Genomic DNA, 23,063 nt, shown 5'->3' on the forward strand with positions numbered 1-23,063 from the left:
AAACTTTGCAGACCTGTAACAGAGCCTGCTATCTCATCCCTGCCACCGCCATCTGGAGTCCTTTGCTTCTTTTCATGTTACTCAGGAGACCCTCCGGTATTTTTAGGAATATCAATTTACTTTTTTCAGAAAAATATCCTTGTGTGTATGCCAGAGAAATACTCCACAAGCCTGACAGATGCATTATGCGAAGACACCTTCCAGCCATTAAATGAGGTGACTGCTCTCAAGCCCATCACTTCCCACTTCTTTTCACATCATCATGATTTTTCAACCTTTCAGTCTATACCCTTTAACAAGAATTTAAAAAAAAAAAAAAAAAAAAAAAAAAAAAAAAAAAAAAAAAAAAAAAAAAAAAAAGATCACCACCAGTTTAAAGAATTTGGATTCCTCTGCCTGTAGTTTGCTTTGTCTCTTTTTCAATTTCCCACTGTAGTTTTCATTTTATTCTCTCTTACTCCCATTTCTAATGGCTTCTTGGCATCCCGTTTCCTAACAACACACTATTAGCACTTCTCTATTGTAATCCCCTCTTTAGTTGCCTAACCCAACATTAGTATTAGCTTCAGCGTTATCGTGTTATCATGTAACATAGCTGCATGAAAAATTACAACAGTTGTGCAGCAGTTACAGTGTAATTACTTAGTGCCACTCAATGTGAAGTGTTGCAGTAATAGGTTGCATAAGCAATTAAATTTCTGAATTCTGCTCTCATACAGAGCCTCTGAAACAATATCACCATAGAGGTTTCTCAATCCCGTCTGCAACTGATTTGCACCAACGATGTATGAAAAGGAGCCAAAGCCTGAGGACTGACTGTTTTTCTACTATTTCAGATAGCAAGGGGCACATACTACTTTGGTTCTGTGAACTTCCAAAGTTATTAAGATTGAAGTACGTTATTAAGGAAAAAAAAAAATACTTGGCAGAAATCTGACTGTGTTAGATGACAAAATTTACTCTCTCCAGGGGTGTTCTTCATCCTTAGACACAGAAATCAGAAAGGAAAGAGTAAATCACTTTTTCCAGGAGACTTTGAAAATCAAGTTATTGTTTACGAATATAAATTGTATCCAAATGAGGAATGACTAAGCATTCTGATGCTTATTCATTTGATTCTCTTTTACAGGGTTTAGATAGATCTGTAGAACCACTGTAACAGGCTACCTTAATACATGCAACACTTAATAGCGTACTTTCCTAAATAACACAACATCTTCCATTTTCCAGCCACACATCTGACAACAAATACCACATGAAAAGTAAAATATAGTAAGAAATATGGCAACATGAATGCAACTAGACAAGATATTTGGATTAAGATTTAGTTATTTTCCTTACATATTAAAATGTGCTATAATTTTGAAATATATGATTTAAAGTTACACCTGCATCATTCAGAAATATTATAAATATAGTATTGATACCTTGAAATGCATACAAAATTACAGTATCTCTGGAGACACAAACTCCAGTATTCAGATTTTCTTGCCAAGGGGAAGGATACATGTGTATTTTCTCATTACGTCTTTATCCAATTTACTTCTTTATATGTATTTCCTAGTAAGTATATGTAGATATATGTAAGTCTAAACAAATCAAACTTCATTCTTCAGTTCCTTCTGCATTCTTGCTTAATCTTGGATTCCCAGGTAATAACAATAATGGAAAAAAAAATAGTGGAAATTTTATCTGTACCAACTAAAGGTTTATGATCTTTTCTCTCATATTTAACATTTGCCACACAAATTACTGCAGTGTTTTCTGGGCTGCATTCAGAAGCTAGGTATTACATTAATCCACCACAAATGCGGTGGGTTCTTTGTATGGAGCCAATTTTTCTGATTTTCCTCAGACTGGATGAGTTTCCTACGGGCATCTTGGTATAGTTCAATTTTTGGTCTATAAATTTTTACAGTAGACCATATTAAGAAATCAATCTTTATCCTTAATTCCTGCAGCACTATGTTTAAGATAATATTGTTGGCTTCTATTTTCAGAATAAGGAAGTCTGCAGTGTCTATAATGCTACATTATAGAAAATTTGGAAATGCTGACACACCCATTAAGGCTCACAGACTGAAGCATGACTATGGTTACATTTCTGTGATAAGAAATCTGAGGCTGTTGCTCATTTGTTTTTTAAATTCTGTCCTCTCTCTATTGGAAACTGAGAGAGATTGTGTTTTTAACTAAAATAAGGGAGAGGTGGGAATCTTAACGTTCCCCAAATAAAAATGAAAAACCAAAACCTTAGGTTTGCCAAGCATCAACTGAGGCAACATGGTTTGTTTGCTTTTTTTCCAAAATGAAATAAAAACAACAGCTGGAAAGGAAAATTTGTCTTAGAAACGCCTCATGGAGCATATCCCTATTTTTTCACTAGTGAAATATCCTAGAGGGTAAAAATCTTTCAACAAAGCTTCAGTTTGGCAAGGAAAAAAAATTCACTCCTCTCCCCTCTCCCTTCCATAACAAAAATAGCTTTGAATTATTTGTGTTACTACTTTTGTTAATAATGCCATACTCTAAGGGCTCCCAGTGAATTAAGAGAGGCCAGTTGTGAGGAAACACCATGTAAGATCGGCAGAATCAGCCTGGAGAGTTTAATCAAAATCAAATTATTGATTCATGCTTTAGGATAGGCAGTCAATATCTGAAGAAATCAGAAAGTGTCAGGAAGGCTTCAGGATTTTTCTCCAACTGTAGCACTTGCCCTTTTTAATAAAATTCTTCAAGGGAAAGAATCATCCTTCCATGAAAAACAAGATGTTACCTTTTATAAAAGGCTAACACAAGACAAATTTTGAGTCTGGCCTAGTATAGAAACATCTTTTGTTTCTAAAAGTTTTCTAGCTGTGGAATTACTATAGGTCACAGTACATATGCCACTTCCACATCTACTAAAATATAGCAAGGGCTAATGATAATTAAAAATTGGAGGGTGAAACTTTATATCAAGGCACCTTAAGAAAGTTTTAAGTTCAATTTCTACATGAACTGAATAAAATCAGTTCCCCATAAAAGGGCAAAGAATCAACCTAGTCAGCAAGCTAGTTTGAGCAGTAAATCACAACCTTTACATTTTAAAGTGATCACACTGCTCATTTCTCAAGACAACCCAATGCCCTTTCTGACCAGAGCAGCAGTTCTCAGGAGTCAACTGTGTTGCTTCAGTTTATAGAAGAATATTTGAGCTTTGCATACAGAACAAAAAAATGGAAAAACAAATTCTATGGAATTCTAACTACTACTTTAGCTCAAAGAGCTTGGATATGTGCCTTTTCTAAAGCTGTTCTTTTTCTTAGTGATTATTTCTGAAGAATTTTATTGTTAGGTAAGCTCTCTCCTTGCTATCTCCCTTCTTCATTATCTCTCTGGGACATTATCATTTTCCCACTTTCCAAATCATATTTTAGTTAATTTGTCCTCTGGTCTCTACTGTGTTTACCTGAAAAGTGCTATGTGTCACAGGTATCCGACTGAATGGCCTTCAGACACTACCTTGTCTTTTCAAGTGTACTTCTGGTCATGTATGCCTCTAACCACCACCTATTACTATGTGCTTATAGGATTCTCCCTTTCTCAAATAAGGCCCAGCACAGTCAGTGGCATTTTCTCTTGATACTAAAGCAGTTTGCCCGCTGTCTCATATCCAGTCTGTAGATCTGCTGCCTGTATCAGATATAGCAGTGGTAGCCCACAAACAGTTTCTTAAAGCTAAGTGTTACTTCTTTAGTACTTTATTTATTATATTAAGCATTTTAAGAAAACAACAAAAAAAGACATCGGACATCAGTAGTGTCTAGATTCATTAATGTTGAAATCATGTATGAAAACTTATTTAAAATATTCTGTCTCTTGGGTCTAATTTTGTGACACTGACCTCATCATCTTAAAAATGGGAGATAAATTAAGTCTCTGATTATGCCTGATTTCCGATTTCTTTGCCTTATATAGCTATTTATTCCTATGCAAAATGCAAGTATTATAAAAAGTATAAAGCATTACTAAATGAGAATTCACATCCCTAATGCACATTCTCTCAGGTATAATGAGCGAAAAAGAGAACAAATCAGGACCATCAGCTTCAATGACCACTCAGAACACCTCAATGTTATTCCACAATTGAGCACTCATCACTGGTGCAGATGAAGATATTACTATGTTCCTAGGGCAGATTTCTGTGACTGATTTGCGACTTCAGACTCTCTTTAGCTTCCCCTCTCCTTTGGCGCAAATGTGAAAAACATTTTAAAAACAAAACTAAGAAAAGCAGCTCTCTCTGTCACATTGAAGCATTCAGCGAGAGACTTCTGTGATAGCTCATTTATAATATAATTTAATTAGAGCAGTTAAGTTGTGCTGTTGTACAGTTTAAGTGCTTTTACTAATTTTCCTGGTACTGGTGGGGGTTGTTCTGGTTCTGTATCATGTATTTCAAAGAACAATCTGAAACACTCCCTAAGGGGTGCAGGATGAGATCTGGACAATAAACTTCCTGTTACATACATACATCCTGCAACCTTCTGTAGTTACTCTCAGAGTAACCTGTACACTCAGTTTGCTCCGCTCATCATTTGGGATTCTGCTAAGGGGCTTAAATACTAACAGACACTCTTTACAGGTACACTCACACATGCTTGTACTCTTAGCACACGCTTTCATATTTATGATCAAATACACACATGAGAACAAAATTAATCTTTTTCATCGTAGAGGTCAAAAGCAGTCAACTTTACTGACTTGCTGTGGCTCTCTAAAAGCCACACAGACAGCACTACCTCAGAGAGATAAAAGGATGAGGACCCCGACGAGGAGTTTGCTGATTTCCCAGAGGATCCATCATCTGATTGCTCCGTGAGATGAGGCTGGGTTGGACATGTGGCTGAATCCCCCAAAAACCCATCAATACTGACCTCAACAACTCTAGCTGGCTCACATCTTCCCATAGTCATTTAGATTTCCTAGCAGTCCCTGAGTGTCTCTGTGAACACCAAGGGGCCCATTATGAGCAAAAGGCTCAAAAGTGGTAGAGCATGACAAGTCTCATATAAAGATATGTTCTAGTTCAAGTGGGTCTTATGGGATTGGTCCAAGGTCACCTGTTCAAATTCACAGCCTCGTACTGTGGGAGACAATATGACCATTCAAATGGCTGTAGAGTCTACCAGTAAAGAAGGGAGCAGACACATACATGAATTAGACTAGGAAGTCTCGCCAGTCATAAGGACAGGTCCATAGAGTAACACACAGTTAGTCAAAATCCCCATTACTCCTGACACAACATCCAAAATTGTACTAGTAGCAAACTAGGATATTTTCTGTAACATGTTGAATAGCTAGAGGTCCACTGTTCTAGGCCAAACAGATTCTTCAGGGCAGTAGTGAGACAGAGAAACGTTATTTTGTTAATTAGCTTGTCCACAGCTCAGTATATTTCATATTATTTGGAGGGGAACATGGCATCACCCTACTTTAGTTGGCCACACATCCAAAGCCGGAGTTCTAGGACACATACTTAAGGTACGGGAGGGTCTGAAGGGTTAATGCTGCCTCTGAAAGATGAAGGATGTCTGGGTCATTGGACCTTGTTCTTGTGAAAAGACCAGAAGATATCCCAAGGCAATAAAAAAATGCTGTAGCTACATAGGCTAAAGAAGCCTAAAGAAGCTTAAAGTCTCACAGGCAAGATGACATGTAAATTAAGAAATCCTCATAGTGCCCAAACAAGGACTGTGATAACTGAGCTGGTAACTTTATTTAGGTTGCTCTTGTATTGCGCTTAGCTAAACTGTAACTGCATATAGACTGATCCATATGTGAACAGAAGAATACAACGTGGGAAAACTATATTCTGTCCTTCATTTAAAACAACCCAGTAAATCAGCAGTATCCAAATGAGTGTATTAATACACTCTCAATAAATTTCATGTCCTTCCTCATTTTTCTTTTAAAATCCTGTGAAAACAGATAGGCTCTCCCGCATGCCCTTTAGGTTAACAGATTTGCTGAACCAAACAGAGAAAATTCCAACAAATGCCCTCTAGTAGCTTTCTGTGCTTCTTCTCACTCTGTTGCATCCTCACTTAGAAGCCTGCTGAAAGAACAGGAGATATTTTTGATACCCGCAATGGTTCTGAGTAGTACAGCCTTTGAGCTTAGCAAGAGCCAACTTCTTCCTCAAGCAGCTGCAATATTTCTATTCATCATCTCCTTTTTCCCTGCAGATGGGATGGGGTCAGACCAGCTGGGACCAGGAGCACCACAGTAGAGTCAAAACGTATTCAAAATTCACAAGAGATGTGGCAGCAACACAAGACATCCTTTAAAATTTAGCAAATACATTGCTTTTGGATATGGCTGTTCCAAAGACCTGGGAATTTACTTGACCTGTTTTAATGTAATAAGAAGTGCCTGGTATCAACCACTATAAAAAGAAGTCTTATGATTTACTTTCTTCTTTTTTGTGCTCAACCATCTCTATGTAAGTTTTTTTTTCAAAAATTATTTTTATGAAATAATAGGAATTTACACACTGGAATATCCGGGGAAACCCCTCTGTACTTCAGCAAGCACTGACTGAGGCCTCCAACATCAAATTCTATCATCTTTAAAGCCTTGACCCTGCACCACTAAAGATTACTGGGAATTACGCCATTGGCTTCAAAGGGAGTAGGAACAGGCCCTAAATAAGCAAAACTTTCAGTTATTACTCCAAAGGGAGTAATCCTGTCAGGCCACAGAATGTATTTACATAAGCCAAAAATTCAACAGTGTTTTCTAAATTATATCCATACACTTTGTATGAGAGCTCTGTGCATTTACATATACACAAACCATTCAAATGTGTGTATCAGGTAACTGTTCAGAAGAAATGCACAGGGGACTCAAAAGAGTGTATCTGTGAACTTGAACCTGTCTGCCAAATGAGGTTCAGATCCCTTCCATGATATTATCTCTCCAAAATACACACACAGATAGACAACATAGGCTCCTCACAGACCAAAATGCCACAGCATGTCAAAGGAGTCTTACAATTAAGTTCTTCCCATCTTCTGCCCTTCCCTGATATGAAATCAGTTGAAAATGGGTTGGAAGTATGCACTCTTATATTTAATAGTATTATTTTGACTACAACACTGATCAAGCTGATGTGCTGACAGGCAGTACAGACTGTGTTTGAACTCACTGTCTTAAGCAGTAAAAGGCAGAAGAGTATATACCCCGTACGTAACTAATTGAATTGCTTTTGCAGGGTGGAATCTAGCATCTTTGCCAAAGCACTCATTGCCCACACAGCCACACGTTTGAACATTATGAGACAGATATGGCAAAAAGTTGTCAGATTTGTATCTAGAGTCTAGAACTGGGGCTATTTGACACTGGGTTTGGAGCTCAAACAGTGGGAAAGCAGTTGTCAGCACTCTGGAGAAGGTTCCAATAGGCAGCTGCTGAAGCTGGAGGTGCTCAAAGCTGACCCCAACGCTAACAAGTACGCTTTATGCTTTAAAATTATGACAAGTTTTGGTTAGCTTTCCCCACACACCCCATGTTATATATGGCTTGCCCTCCTGACCCAAAAGTCACCAAGGTCATGAAGTTTTATTGAACCGAAATCTAAACTGCATCTAAATACAATTTCCAAAGTCTATGATGCTTAAACAATCTAAACCTAAGTCAGGAGTTACACTTTGTTTTTCTAAATCAAGTTAACATTTCCTCCATTTCACTAACTTCTGCAAGGCTCAAAACATCTCTAGAATTTTGAACATTTGAACATTCAGCTTTCTTTCAGATTTCCCATTTCACTACAAACATAGCCTATCCTACACAGCATGGATACATGCCAGGCTAAACTTTCAAAATATCTCATTGTGTTTTTTTTCCTCCTTGTTTCAGAATTCATGACTGCATTTGAAAACCACAGATATGCAAGAGAATGACTCTTCTTGGTATGAAGCAGCACTTTCAGGTTCAGTTTTTAACCTACAGAAGTTCAAACCTAGTGCTGAGTTTTGGCATGAACGGTAGTGATATCTAATAATCTGAATGAGGAAAGAATTTCACTAATATAGGAGACAGGTAGAGAAAAAGCTTACATATTGCCAAGACTGTTATATACCTCTCTTGGGGGAAGACAGCCACTTCTGTAGGGGAAGAAAGGAAACACAACAGGCTTGGATGTGGCAACTGAGGAGTTAACTTCTAACTAAACAATGAATTCCAGCAAAGATGACAATAGAGACTACTAAATCCAGAGACACCTCCTGCACCAAAACTTAGTCCTTTGCCAAAGATTCCTGCTTGGTTATTGATTCAGTGAGAGTGCAATTATTAATGGAATGAAATCTCCCAGATAAGGACACTTCCAGAACCAGTAGATAAGGATTATTGTGAGGGGAACTGAACAACAAGGGGAACATGCACCCACCCTTAGCAGAGGGAATAGAACAGAGCTGCCTGGGAGACACAGAAAGAGAAAGAGGGAAGAGTTTTGTTTGATGTTATCTGACCTATGATGAAAAAAGTGTGCTCCTACCAGGAGCTTTTGAAAACAAAGAACTTGAACATCTGCACACATGCCTCAAAGGAGAGGGCCTTCTTTTCCTCACCTCCAGCAAAACACTGAGATCTCCACCCACATCAGTTTAATTAATCAAGATCTTGTTGGCTGACAACAGAAATCTGCCAGCTCCAACTCCTCCCCAGCCCTGGGCATCGCCCTGGATACATCCATGCTGCTGGTAAGACGAAGGGCAAAGATTTCCCCCAATAAGGCTCTAGAGGAACCAGCTGGAGGCTTCTTGTGGCAGGAAGTCAATTTATGGACTTGTGACACATGGCAGCTGCTGCCAAAAGCTCCCCATGGTGCTGGAAGCCACTCTGACCATTCTGCTTCCATTCACTCTCTATTTAACAAGATCTTGAAAAGGATGGAAGTTTATGTCCAAGTGTTCAGAGACTTCCAGGCTTTCTCTTTCTGCATCAGATTTTCTAAGTCAGATTTCTTGCACAGCGACTGTCACCAGAAGCATCTTTGCGGATTTGTCTGACTTTATACCCCTCCCCAGTCCTGTACTCTATTAGAGGAAGTTTAATGCCTGTGCTAGAGGTGATGTTTCACAGAGAAGTGTCATTTAGAGGAACAGAACTGAGGGAGAAGTGGAGAGAGCAGAGATAGCAGAAAACTTCTGCATAGGCTTTTAAAACTATCACAAAACCAGAGAGGTTTTAACTGCAATTATTTTAACTGCAAGTATTTTCTGAGCAAGTTGATAGTCAGCCTGGAAGGAAGCTAGCCCATACAACAGTTCTGAAACAAACCCATGCTGTCTCCTAGTCAGAACAGACCCATATATCAGCAAGGGAGTGCTTGTCACCCATGCGTTTTCCTGCTGCTCTGCATTTCAGACTTTTCCCCCCGTCTGGCATTTCCACCAGTACCCACTGCATTATGTTTTCAATGGTATCCTGCTTCCCACATTATTTCTCTTGGAACACAAATATGAAAAAAAAAGAGACAAAAAAAAAGTGGAATTCTAAGAGCTGCTAATGGTCTCTTTCAGTCTGCAGAAGTAAGAAAGATTTTATCAGTTGGCATTTTTTTGTTATTCCCATCTCAATAAACAGCTGCTTTTCCCCCCTTGCTGGCATTCTGCCAAAAGCCAAGCCACCTAGTTAACCCATAACTGTCAATAATCCATAGACTTTAACCTGATAAAGTAATCTGAGGATATCACTGAACCAGGTCCTAGAAACAGTGATAAATAATTGACACTACTAATCAGATAAATGCAGACAGAATATCTCAAGAATAATCTACCTCAAATTCATGGAACTCTGAGTAAAACCTATTGTGTAGGGCTGAAATTTTTCAGGCAGGTATTTCCCATTATGGCTACTAATTTTTGTGTCATGTTCAATGTGCGAATTAGATGAGAATCTGTTTTCTCTTCTTATGAAGCTGGCTTTTTAAATGCCACAATTTTGCTTCAGTAATATACTAATTCTGGCCGGGTTCTCTGGAGAACCCCATTTTCACTAAAGCTCTGGTGAGAGAGCAAGGAGGATACATCAGCATAACAGATCAAACACAGAGTTTCCTGTAGACTGACCTGAAATCTTCCAGATACAGCTAAGGGTCAGGCATGCTGGGGCATGCACCATTACGCTGGAATATGGAACCAGGCAGCTAAGCATTTCCAGCACCTACATCTTTCAAAGAAATTCTTGCATAGCTTGCCAGAGCAAATCACCAGCATGTGCCTGGTTAGAGCAGTCCTAACTTCATAGCTGGAGACAGTATACTGAAAACTCTACATTGTAAACTAAACTTCTTCCTCTTCCAGAATGACAATAGGGCCACAGTAAAATCTTCTGTGATCTTGTTCTCCACAAACATCTATTTTTTTCTAATCCACTCAGCCTCCATTCCTTTTTTTTCTTCTTAAGTCAGCTAAACTCTTTCTTCATTATTGCTTTTTTTTTTCCTCTTCATCCTTCACTTCTCTGAAAACTCCCTATAAAGGACTCAGTGACTTCTTTTCCTGGCTCTGAAAATACTCTGTCACTATAGCAAAGCATCTTTCTTTCACTTGTTTCTACTTCAGCTTCTCCATATGCAAAATGGAATATACAAGTTGCCCACCATCACGACAGTCCAATTCTTTTGGATAAAAAATGTTCTCAGTGTTATTATTGCAATTTATTACATCCTATCCCTCCCTAAATACCATTTCCTCGCTGCAAACCAAAGACCTAATTTTCCTGGCATCTAGCAGCCCTGCAGTATCTTTGCTGATATCCTGCCAAGATCTTTACAGGTTCTCAGCAAATCTGTTAGTTTCTGCTGGGGCCAGCTGCTGTCTACAACCCTCACATATTCTGAGCTTCGTTCGATTAGAAACACCCTGAATGTATTACATGCTTCTGACCTCAAGGGTAATCAGATGGAAAGACAACACTTCTGCCGACCACAGCAGAAACTTTACCTCGTGAGCCCTGAAATTCAATTTGTATAATACCACAAACGGTGAGAAGAGATGGGGTCATAAAAAGGAAGGAATTTTCATCCAAGATTTCATAAAGGTTCAAGCTCAGCATCATGTCCAAAGACGTTTATCCCAATCTCCCAAAGAAACAAATGAAATCTCAGAAGCTAATGAGATCTGAATTGTTGCCAACTTTTTTAAAAAATTGCTTCAGAGTTGTCAGCATTCCAGTGCCAATCCATCACTGAACGTAATGGATTCACATGATTCAGCATTGTTTCATTAAGATGTCAAATTTTATACACATCAAAAGATTTATTTTTAGATGTGGAAGGGTTATATTAACTTTCTGTTTATTGGCCAGCTAGGCTGCTCTTTCTTTTGGAGGCAAGACTTCCCACAGTATGGAAGTGTACTAAACACTAGGCTACTTGACAGAAAGAGGTAACCATTAGGCTATCAAGTATCCACAGGGCATCCTGTGAATATACCAACAGGTTCTGTTGAAAAGAAAAAAAAAAAAAACACCACTAGATCTCCAGATAGTTTTGTGTTTTGAGAGTGCGTATGTATGCTTGCAGGAGGAAAGGCAAGCCCATAAAGGACTTCACTTGTAGAAGTGTAGGTGCTACGAAATGCAGGTGCCTCCAAGGACGACAAAAAAAACTGAGAAGGATTTTAAGGGTCAGCGTGATAGATTTATATGCCTAACTGGCCACTTCAGTGAGAGAATTGGGTTCTTTTTGCTGAGTAGTAGTGGGGTAAAAGACAAAACTACTAATCATATGCAAAACAGTACCTGGAAAACGGATGAATATGTGTTTACTAGCCAGTCACCAGTGTCACTCAGATCCTCCAAACAATGCTATGGTGCTACATGCTCAAATTTAGGGGAATTGCAGCTCTTTCTGGGGCCCAGTTTTAGGACCCCGCTGTAGCCTTTAAGCTGGCCTTTGGCTCCAAGGTGGCCTGTGCATTCTTGCAAACTGACTAAAATAATTTCAGTATAAGCTGTACCCTGTACATTTTCCATTTCTTGGGTTCTAGTGCTAGCCAGTCCCCTGCTTGCCATCCTTTCCAGCAGCCAGATTTTGGCAGCTTTGCCTCACTCTGTTGTTACTATTCTTTCTGAGTATATTAACAATAAATGAGATGATAAACATACAACTAAAGGAAAATGCAGACAGGCTGTGTTAGAGCATTGCAGTGTGTTGGAGGAATATGAAAATGTTTACTGAGAGAGACTTTTTTGGACATTCTTTTTTAATGGCTTCAGGTGTGTGTATGGCATGTGATAGTGAGGTTGCTACTACAATTGCTTGTTATTACGGAACAGTGATTATTCCAAACTCCTGTCTAACTTGTTAGCACAGAAACTAAAGCCTTCAACAGGACAGTACCTTTTTTAAAGGTTATTTTTAGGAAAAAAAAAAGTTAAGAAACAGAACTTTCAGATTAGCCATAATGCTTCACAACACAATCTTTTTTCATCCCACTCTTTTCTCTGCTGCTCTACACTGATTCCCACTTCCCACCTCCTCCCCGCTCCCCCCCCAAAAAGCCCAACCCAGACACCTGAATTACAGCTATTCTCTACTTTATGGAACAGAGGGAAAAGAATTACAGGGTGACAATCTCAGTAGAGAATGTCACAAGAACTGCATTCATACACTTATCTCCAGATGATTAGGAAATTCACTGCCCTGTGCATTTGCTTAGTCTTTTTTTTAAAAAAAAAACAAAAAAACAAAATGCATTATTGTTAATGATGCATAATACATTATTAGTGGAACTACCAGTAGCAGCGCGTAACTTAATGCATGGCATAACAAACTGCACATCAATAGCTGGTTAGCATCAGCTCTTCAGCACTGCTATGCACATGTACCCTGTAGGTACAATGACTTCATTTGTGCTAAATACCAACTGAACTCCAAACCTCCCTTCAGCTGACCGAGCAACCCCACAGCCTACTCTGGGGTACCAAAGGACACAGACATGCTCAGTCAACTCACAAACCTTTACTAGCATGCCTTCCCCTTCAATACACATTAGTTCCAGTGAGATAGCGTTTGTCTTATGGGAAAAAGAGGCAAGAGAAGTGGGTTAAGGGGAAGATGACTGAACATTTTTTAGTGCTGTCATATCAGTATCATGAGGGTCACTGCATAAGAATTTTTAACCTGATAAGTCAGGTGCAAGACTGAAATATTACTTTTGGCTGCAATAGTAGATCTTAACATTAAGCACTCCACACAGTTTTCTCTTCTAAGCATCTAAAAAATAGCTAGTTTCTTAATGAGGATGATCTATTCCTAAATTAAAAAGCTCTAACAATATCTCTAAGACACAACAAATATCAACAGAGAGTAATGCAATAGTTGTTCTTGTATGTTTTTGTGGAGTTCTGAAATTCTGCATCTTGAAGCATCAGGATGCAAGCTCTTAAAGGAATGCTGTTGAACAGGTCTAATAATTGTCTAAAACTTACTTCACAGTATGGAGAAAGTTCAACAATTAACTGCTAGTCCAAAAGTCTGACCCTTTCAACTCTCAGAAAAATAATTAAAAGGCCTAGTGACATTCAAGTCTGATCATGCCTGTGTTCATATAGGAATTTATCAAAATGCACATATGCATTTCCACTCAAATTTTGTTTCCATTACTTTGAGATAAGTATCTTTAAAAAGCAGTATGCTGTAAATACTACTACACAAATAGAAGATGGCCCAGATTTTCAGAGTACTGGAATGAACATTTCCACAAGCGCTTAATTCTCCCAGACCATTCTGCAGCTCCTAATTATAAATGCACGATTCTCTACTCCAGCCAATGCACAGACTCTTAACATAGGTGTACAGTCAACAGCAAAAAGATTATCACTTCACTTGTTCAACTTACGATTTGATTCCTTGACTATTGTTTTCTGATTTTATTTTTAAATAAAAATTCTAACCCAATTCTCCATACCATTCAGACCACCAAGTATTAAAAAAAAAAAAAAAAAAAAAAGAGACCTATAAGCACAATTTTTTTATAAAAAAAATTTAAGAAAATCAAATTTGTGACTGGAATTGGGAGGGTGAGGTGGCAACAGTTTTCTACACAAGAAACTCCTTGTTCAAGTAACTAGCATATTTCATGCCACAGATTCTATATGCACCAAAACAAATGGATGTACAGAGTAGGGCTCCTTTCTCTTTTATTTAAGAAACAGAAATCAGTTAATAGCAATATTGCCAAGAAGAACCCAATTACAGTCTGGGGAAAGAATCTCTGATATTAATTTTCGCAAGAGCCTTCATCCAGGAGACTGTCAACCATGTTAACATTTTCTCCGTGTCTCTTCTACAGGTATTGCTATCTAACATTAAGCACATGCATTTTGGCACTTTACCCATTGGTGAAGTTGTTCTGTTTGGCCAGAATTTTTCCATTTGAACTGGTGACATTCAAATGCTAAGTTTATACACATGCTTAGATATGCATCCAACCAGGCTTTAAGAGACCAAGCTGTGTGAATATGGTTGGGTATCCAGCATACCCTGCACCCTGATCCAATCAGAATTTAAAAGCTCACGTTTCAGATCAATTGTTCCACAGATTTTTAAGCATATTAGGAAGATGTCAGTCACACTAATTTAAGTCACCCTGCTGTGCAAAAGAAATAGTTCAAAAAAAGTCATGCTCCCCTTCAATCAAAGTACTATAAAGTAATCTAGCATAGCCAATTCAGAAAATATCAAAACCATAACTATACAATGTGAAATGTAGTGTTGATAAAATGATCTTTAATTAGAACTTAAAGCTCATTTTGCAGTGACTCTGCGAGAACCATTTTGATCTTTAGCCACAAAGTACTGAAAACAAAAGATTTGCTGTATACATTAGTCAATAGGTCAGATACAATGAAATTACAAATGTACTAGGAAGATGCAATGGAGAATCTCTTACTCAGTGAAAAAATCAAAAGAAAATACTACCTACTGAGCAGAACTGAATGGAAAATTTTCATTAAAATATGTCTCCACTTCATATTCCTGTTCTGCTCCCACCCCAGGCAAATTAAAAAAAAAACACTAGAGGCAAAATTTTTCAGAGGAAAAGATTAATTGAGCAAACTGCATCTTCTGAAATTAAAATACACACAAATATATATATAAAAGTTTCTAATATTTTCCATTCAAAATTACTTTTCATTTTGAATTTTAAGATTTTAAGTACATTTGTAGTCAGGTGTTCTAAAAGATGAAAATCAAAATGAAGTTTTTTTTTAATCAAGTTATTTTTACCAAGTCCATTTTTCTTAGGGGGAGAATAATCAAGGAGGAGTAACATTTTTGGCTGAGAAGAATTCAAGAAGGTGATTTTTATTCCAACTCAGGATATATCTGTATGACCCTTAAAATAACTGCAACTTTTAAAATACATTTTAAATAAATATATTTCCAGTGAATTAAAAAAAAAAAATGTAAGCAGAGTGGAGTGAACTAATTCAGATGAAATTCAAATCAAAAAAATTCCCCAAAAAATCAAAAATCAAATCAAGCTTTAGTTCATTCTTCTTCTATTCTTTTCCAGTTCTGTTTATTGCTAAGTTTTCACAGGGTTCAAATCAACAGATAATATGCAAAAAAAAAGAACTTAAAGGCACTTGAATTTAGCCACTTTAATCAATATGATAAATCATATATGTCTATTCTTTCAGGATTCCATCCTGCAATCTAGAAACTTTTAAGCAAGCAATTTCAGACCATTACTTAAATCTTAAAACAGACCACACAGGATGTTGTGAAGTAGAATTTAATTACAATGCCCATCTTCTTAAATGTGTATCATTTCACAATGTAATCTGTTTGCACACTTCAGAATCATAAGGTCAAATTCCCTTTTCATCAGTAGGTTTACTAGCCCTGTTAATTGTTCATTGACTAATTGCATAATTCATCTGGTCACAAAGTAAAATCATTTTGCAATACTGCTCTGTAAAAAGTGTAACCATTTCAAATAAGTGAAAAGATACTATGACAATTTTGTTTTATTTTTTCAAATTTTTATATAATACTTGCAGTGCAGTCTAAATTTTAGAATGTCAGAAATTGGAACTCAAAGTGATTGCTGACGCGCCTTCCATGGTTTGGAATGAGACAATCATAGGATTTTCCCATTAATTTACACTATTTCTTACTTGTATAGCTGGAAGGGCAAAAGGAAGGTGAAGAACGTGCCTTCTATATCCAACTGCTTCTTACAAGACCAAGCTATCACCTTTTCCCACATGAGATTTCCTGTTTTCACTCTTCCCTACTTGATTACAAGAAAAATGAGAAGTTTTTCCTGTTTCCCATTCCTTAGTTCATTCCATCTATCCTTCTTGCTTCTTGTTATACAAAAGGAGGAGTAGGATTAAGAAAAGGGAGAAGTGGACATGGGAANAAAAAAAAAAAAAAAAAAAAAAAAAAACTTTTCCCCGATGACTAATTCTTTTCAGGAAAAAAAAAAAACACTAAATCAAATGAAATCCTATATCCCCAAGACCCTTTAATTAACAAGAGAATCTTGTAGGAAATGCAGTATTTTGAGTCACAGTATTTCAAAACAGCATTTTTCCTACCCCCAAAAAATACCATAAGCAAAGCATCAATTTTCAAGCTGGCTCTTATAGTTGGGGTTGGCACTTACCTCTACTAGGGAGTGTTAACTCTGCGGAGGCCCTCAGCTTCAACTCCACCAGCGCCCCTACCGCTGGAGGGAACAGTATGTAATTCCCCAATTCAGGCACTCAGCAGCCCTGTTCTTAACATCTAAGGGCAAAACACATTCACCTTTTATGAGTTGGCACAAAGCCTATGAGCTATTTAAATTTCACTGTAGTTTGTTAGAATTTTTGCAAGAACTCTTCTGGGACTTGCAATAGATGTGATTTCCCTCCCCCTCAAAGTTCCTGTACATCACACAGGATGTATGTTGTGACCAACAGGAGCTTAGAGGAAGATCTCTTTCGGTTTGATTATATCAGAACATCACTGACTGCTCTGAGACCATTCCTGCTCTAAAACTTTTAAATACAGCTACTAAATATTGAAAACACCTAGGTCAGCAGACCTTTGTAGCTTCGAGCACTGACTTGCATCTTTCTTTCCATTTTTTTTTTCCTTATTACAACTTTAAATGCCCATGAGGGATTTTTGTCAAAGTGTGTCAGTGGCAAAATCAGGGCACCAGCTTGTTAAATAAACAATCTGCCCTTAAGCCATTCCAGAAAAAGGATGAGATTTCTCATACTTACATCTTTTGTGAGTTAAGGTTTATTTAGGTTTCAAATCCCTCAAGGCAAGCATGCAATGTGTAAAGCAGAAGCCAGTAAGAGAAACATTTTACTCTTGAGAAAGAACATGGCTTTTAAAACAGATCAAAATGCCGCACTTCATTAAACAACATTACCCTTTCTTGTCTAATAAACTTTCTTCTTTATTTAATTTTTCAATTGCATTCATTTGTATCTATTTTTAAAAGGTATGCTTAACTTCCATATAAACAAGACATTTGGAGAGCAATGGCTTTTAATGTGCTCACTGTAAAAAGAACATCTAGGTAGAAGGGAATTTTTCTCTTTTTTTATTTTTCTTTGTGTGTCTAAACGCATGGGTGTTTTATAAAAATAACCTACACTATGTAGTTAAATGCCACTGTTCTGAAAGAGGTAATGAAAAATTAAGAGGGTATCTTTTTTTAAAAAAAAAAAAACAAACTAGAATCTCACATGCTAAAAGTTTTATTTAGTTGTCCATAGCCAGATACCTGCAAATTCGTACATGATTATTATTAATTTTTTTTAATGAAGGTAGAGCTTTTTAGAAGGCTTGCAAGGAAACCTGACACCAGAAACCTTTCCCTGTTTTAGATTTTGTTAAAAACCTGAAACCTGTGTTAATGGAATGGCTGGCTGAGGGCCAAAACATTGGCCCTCAGTCACAAACAAATTGGAAACCATGCTGAAGTCACAGTAGACTCAGAGATCAGAAAGAGCACTTTCTTCTTTCAAAGAAAGTAAATCTGTGAGTGAGATTTCATGGATTAACAGAATCTTCCAGATGAACACTTGTACCAGAAGACTCTCTGAAGAGAGGCACAGATAGATTCACAAGTTCTTCTTAATATAATCCTCTGTATAAGCATGCTAAAAATTTTTCAACCCTTATTGCTTTCTTTATGAAAACTTTTAACTTTAGAATTAAACTTTTAGGAATTGCTGATTGATCAAATACATTTCAAATGATTAATTGCATCAATTAATTTGCATCAAGAAATGCTCAAGTCAAACTCTACTTCACGTTACAGAGCCTGACACAGTGCTGAGGAATGAGGAAATAATTCTGGATGCACACATTTTATATTCAAAATATCATACACTGAGTATTATCTACCATTCCAACTTCAATGCACAGCGAGTAGAGAGAGGCTAATCTTCACATAAGGCAAGAAAGAGCAAAAACAGGATCAGCATTACTGCAGGAGCCATTTTAGGATAGTTTCAGTTGTAGGTTAGTTTCAGGGCCTAGAGAGCAAATTCATTCACTAGACAAATACAGTCAGGGAAGTTTAAACAAGTGAGTAATTTTGTCATCAATACAGATTAATAAGAAGTCTCTAAAGTGACTGTAAAGAGGACCTAACTGCAGAGATAACAGAACATGAACAGCAAGAACCTCCCGCCACCAGGACTCGGTACCATCTGTACATGACGCAACTGCTTGTTGGAAGGGGCAGCAAGCAAAGCTGCGGTAATCAAGTCCAGAAAGTCATTCAACACGTGATTCTAGCATTAACATGTTCCTATCCCAGCCCTTTTGATAGGAAAAGCAGGCAGAGTAATGACACAGTATTAACTGAACAAGAGCAATCATTTCTCAAAGCACTGTGCTGGACGGTCTTTGTGATCACCCAGACAAAACTTTAAAACAGAATGGCAGATACTGAATTACACAAAGGAAATTTATTCTAGGCATTTGTTTTCAACACTGGTAAAGTAATCTTCTTCTTCTATTTCTTGAAGCTTCACCAGCCTTTCAACCATTTTCTCCAAATCTATTCCAACACTACAGTATGGGATGCGAAAGGTTCATATATGCTTCATTTTTTTCTTATATGCTGCTTGCAATAGTTTTCTAATGAAAGCATAAAAAACTGTCTGCTGTAAGATGACCTCAGTGCAAGACAGAAGGGCAAGCTGTGGATGCATGTGCATGGTTTTGCAGATGCATATATCTACTATACTAACATGTGTGTACCCATCAGTAGGTTCATCTCCTTTGGGTGGGCAGATTCCTATGTCCCAATCTCAGGCGCAAAGTCACAGAACCACCAACTGCAACATCTTGGATGCACAAGAATGCCACATGTGCAATCTAAAGCCAGCAGCTGACCATACTGAACAATTAGATGAGCTCCCATGTAAAACTGTACAAGGTTTTGTTACGAGAAACAGAAAAAAAAAAACAGAGTTATGAGGAAACACTGATAATACGATGATGAACAACAGCCTTACGTTTATCCACTAAAATGCAGAGCAAACAGCACCACACACAGAAATCACAAGGTGTTTGTGGACACTCAAATCCATTCTTGCCAGCCTGGCACACTGATTAAAAGCCCATCTTGTGCCACTAACACAAATGAATAGCATAAATTTATAAGATTAACCCCTTTGCCCAAAGACTCGGATATTCACATAAGGCTGGAAAAGGAGATCAGCCTTTGTCAAGAGTCATAAAACAAGGATGAAACTGCTCTCCATAATGTTCTAACTCCTTTCTTTTTCCCCTTAACCAGCCCGGTGGCAACACTGGAACTGAATGCAGATCAGTCTCTGGGGGGGGGGGGGTTAGTTGCATTTGAAGGAGATACCAAATAACTCTACCTTTCTCAGATCTGGATCTAGTCTTGTAAATCTAAGAAGATCTGACCCATAGCTTTGTGGGTTATTTTATTTAAATGTGATTGAACTCCTAACTGAGCCAGTGAAAAGAGTCCAACTGGCTTCACTGACTATTAGATCAGAAAACACTATTCCATTGTTTTGGATTGCCTACTTGAATGAGACATTTCCAAATATCTTAACGAAAAGTGTAAAGCGGACATTGGCTAATAATGAAAGAGAATCCTTCTCACTAAAAGATTTTTTTCAACAAACAAATAATTGCCTTCTGTAGCAGGAACTTTTTCAGAAGCCAGAGTTGTATGTACTGTATACGGAAGTCACAACTAAAGTCCAAAAATAATTACTTGTGTTTACAAATAAACACACTTACTCAGAAAGTTAATTAACAGATTTACTTGGTAATCCTCAGAAAATGCAAGCTTTACACAAAGAATTTTCTGAAAAATGTGTAGTAGATACTCTGGTTTTCATATCAGTCAGATTTGCTGTAAAAGCAAATCATATTCAGCCTTTATAGTGATATCTCTATGTCTTCCACAGCACACCTGAATGAACATAAGGTGTCTTAGTCCGCAGAAGTTCGGTACTTTTTATACTGCATTTGTTTTTTCATAAAAATATTGCCAATGTAGAATCCAATATAATCAACAACTGGATAATCTTCAAATCCTCTCATCTTACAAAGAGATGGAAATAGCACAGAAAAGATAGTTAAGCAATTTTAGATCCATTGCATTAGAGATGACATTGCAAAAATCAAAAAAACTTTAATCAAATTGATTTTAAGTGGTTCAATACATTTTGACCAGTAGTCAAGATCAAAGAGACTATGAAAAGACAGTAGCTGCAGAAAACAACACAGCACTGATTAGATTATAAAAAGTGGATATTTCTTTCTCATAACACCTAAGGGCAAAACGTATTTAAAATTGAAGTCAAAAAGATACCATGTGAAGGTAGTTTCAAGTTTTCTGGTGTAAACTGAGTTCAGTATATGTTACTACGCCTTCTTTCTGCCAATAATACCTGCCAGTGCTGACAATCCTCCCAGCCTCGGCCTCTCTGGACTCTGTTTTTCCCTTTTGTTTTTTCTATTTTTTGAACGAAAAGTTCCTTTCCCAGAAAGCTAATCTTGCTCTTTGTTACTCTTCTACTCTTTCTCTGAAATGTACTTCTTTAAGGAAATCACCTCATTCTCAGCAGAAATTGCACCTCACTAATTCCCCTCTTAATTATACCTCTTTCCTAATCCTGACTTTAAGTTTCCTGGTTTAGATAGATGGAAATTGGTTCAGCATAGAATGAGTGTCCTAGTTCAAAGTCCTTTCTGTGTGCAAACATGAAGGAAGACCACAAAGCAGCTCTTCAGTCACAGGTTGAGTTACTTCAGTAAAAACTTTTGTATCATTTCTATGCAAGAATAACTGCACACTTTGGAACACTACCAGGTACATTTACAATATTACTAAAAAAAACAAAAACAAAAAAACAATACTCACTACCAAAAACGTTATTAGAAGCCTGTAACTTTCTCAAAATTTAATTAAACTACACTATCAATTTTGCATAAGCATCTGTGAAGTTGCATTCAGCATAACGGATTAAACTTAAAATATACTATTTTTTTTTTTACACTTTTACTTCAAAAGCCAAGAACTTTAAGCAATTACCATAATGTGCTTAGAGCTCAGATTTAATGAATCCAAATTTATGAAAAACATACTATTTCGGATTTGAAAAGCCTACAAAAGCAGGTTGCTGATAATTAATAAATAAAGAATACATTAATTAATTTGATATTCATCTTTTTTAAATCTTTTTCACACGGTAAGTCCCATTTTAAGAAGCAGCAGGTTTATTATACTTGGCATGACCAGTTATCTCACAGTTAACACAGAACTCATAATTTGCATTTGAAATGCTATCACAGGAAAAAGTTGTTACAAATTACCCTAACAGTAGGATTTTACAATAGATGAACATGAGAATCATTTATAATGCACTTGATGGCATTAAAAATCATATAAACATTTACAGTCTGTGCTAATTAACTTCATTGCTGAATTAGTAACGTTCCTTACTCTCCTTAAATTGAAGAAATATTGCATTGCAAGTATGGCAGTAAAGTCAAACACTGCAGAGAAGACTGATGCCTTTTAAAACTTCTCTCTCGTCCATAGCACAGAGAAGGTTTGAACATTGAGACCTACACACATCAGGCTCAGTGCTGAAATCTTCCACTACACGTGGGAGGGCAGAACCTGTGTCAGAGCAGTTAAGACCTCAGAAATGAGCAGTTTGAGCACTGTACCCAAGCAGACCTCACCAATATGCAGTACGTATTCCCTAGAGTTAAAAATTTCCTCCTGCTATAAAGCTAAGCAGCATGGATGCACATGCACATGAAGGCGCATTCTGTCGGCTTATGTCTGTCCATGTGAATGGAAACTCACTTTGGACAAGGAGTAAGGTCTTCAGGTGTTGTCACAAAGCTCATGAGGCTTCTATACATTGTATTAATTAACGTGTCACTGTTTATGCTGTTAGGTTGCCTTCCTGCATACACTGCCAATCCCAGTACTACTCCATCACAAAGGTCACCAAGATAGAGTACAGAAAGTACCCAGTTGGCTCTCATGAGAAAAAAGTAATAAAGGAAATCTCTTGTCTTACCTTTACTAAAGTCAATGGTAACTTGAGGATCAAGCCTTCGCGAAAGCAGAAAAGCAAATGACAGCAGAATAGCTCAAAGGCCCATTGGACAGGTCTGTTTCCTCCCCCAAATAAAAAGACACAACGGTCTGGGATGCACAGCCTGTAGAAAAGTGCCTGTCAAAAGAAGAGAAAAATGTATCATAGTTTGTTGAAAGACCTTTGTTCATGCTGCCCATTACAGAAAGAGTTGCTAAACTTTTTGAATTCCTTCTGCTCTCATGAATACCACTTAAGCCGTTAGTTAACATACAGAATGAGGTTCTTTCCTATACCGAGAAATAGTTACAGTCTCTCTCTCGATATGATGGGCCCCAATTATTCACTCAAAAATGTGTTATCTACTTCTGTTATTTACCTTAGTTTCTCAAGTATTTCTTCACTAAAAACTACCTCAGAAAAATTACTTGCACATC

The 23,063-nt window shown here is 37.3% G+C and overlaps 1 long non-coding RNA gene across 2 annotated transcripts in view; it reads right to left on the bottom strand.

Moving 5' to 3' along the window:
* Positions 1-22,760, bottom strand: part of LOC146599409 (uncharacterized) — a 132,243-nt gene extending 109,483 nt beyond the window's left edge. For both annotated transcript variants that reach the window (XR_014895018.1, XR_014895017.1), the window contains exon 1: positions 22,609-22,760. This is a non-coding gene — a long non-coding RNA (uncharacterized LOC146599409). The remainder of the gene's footprint in view (positions 1-22,608) is intronic.
* Positions 22,761-23,063: the final 303 nt, after the last annotated feature.

This window comes from Rhea americana, unplaced genomic scaffold (assembly GCF_003343005.1).
Source record: "Rhea americana isolate MKP2758 unplaced genomic scaffold, rheAme1 scaffold_14, whole genome shotgun sequence".
Classification (NCBI taxonomy): Eukaryota; Metazoa; Chordata; class Aves; order Rheiformes; family Rheidae; genus Rhea; species Rhea americana.